Source organism: Sorex araneus, chromosome 2, assembly GCF_027595985.1.
Source record: "Sorex araneus isolate mSorAra2 chromosome 2, mSorAra2.pri, whole genome shotgun sequence".
NCBI lineage: Eukaryota > Metazoa > Chordata > Mammalia > Eulipotyphla > Soricidae > Sorex > Sorex araneus.
Window position 1 is genome coordinate 181,573,276 of NC_073303.1, and position 765 is coordinate 181,574,040.

A 765-nucleotide genomic window follows, 5' to 3' on the forward strand; every position below is an offset into this window, starting at 1 on the left:
TTAACCTTTTATCTAATTGGGTGGAGAGTAGAATGCCTGTGCTTTTATCAAAAACCACTCCTTCACTCCTACACTAAATATGTCCAACACAGGGGTTCAAGGAGGAAAGCTTCTTCAAAAGGTCTATCTCTCTGCTTTACCCTTAATTTCTCCCTCCCTGTTGGATAGCACTCTATAATTTATACAGTCTTACAAAGCTAATTAACTTCTGGGAATGTACATGGCAGTACACCACTCCTCCGACTGACTTTCTTTGAGATGAAAGTACTCATGTGATTTCCATTGTCCTTGACTCCAATCCTTTAATTCCCCTGAAATTCACTCCCAGGAGGGTTTAGTTACCCAACATTCCACTAAAGTAATTCTTGTTAGAGCCTCCACATTGCTGAACACAACAACTAAATTCTTAGTTCTTATCCTACTCAGCCTTGATGCTCTGTCACTTCCTTATTTGGAATTCTTTCTTTATGTCAGATATCTCTTGCTTTGCATCTATGTCACCATATCCTCCTAACCTCCTTTTTTTTTTTTTTGGTATGTCCCACTTTATTCCTGTTTCATAAACCACTATGCCAAAATTTTGTTACACATCACAAGCTTTTGGACTCGTATTTCCAAACTGGTGCGTTTCTTCTACTATATGTGAAACAGTAATTGCTTGATGTCATTCAGCACATAGCTGGTTTGGTGTAAAACATTTTTCAATTAACCTTACCTATGCTCAATGCCTTGGTGAGCAGAGTTGAAAGGCTGAATTCAGTGGTG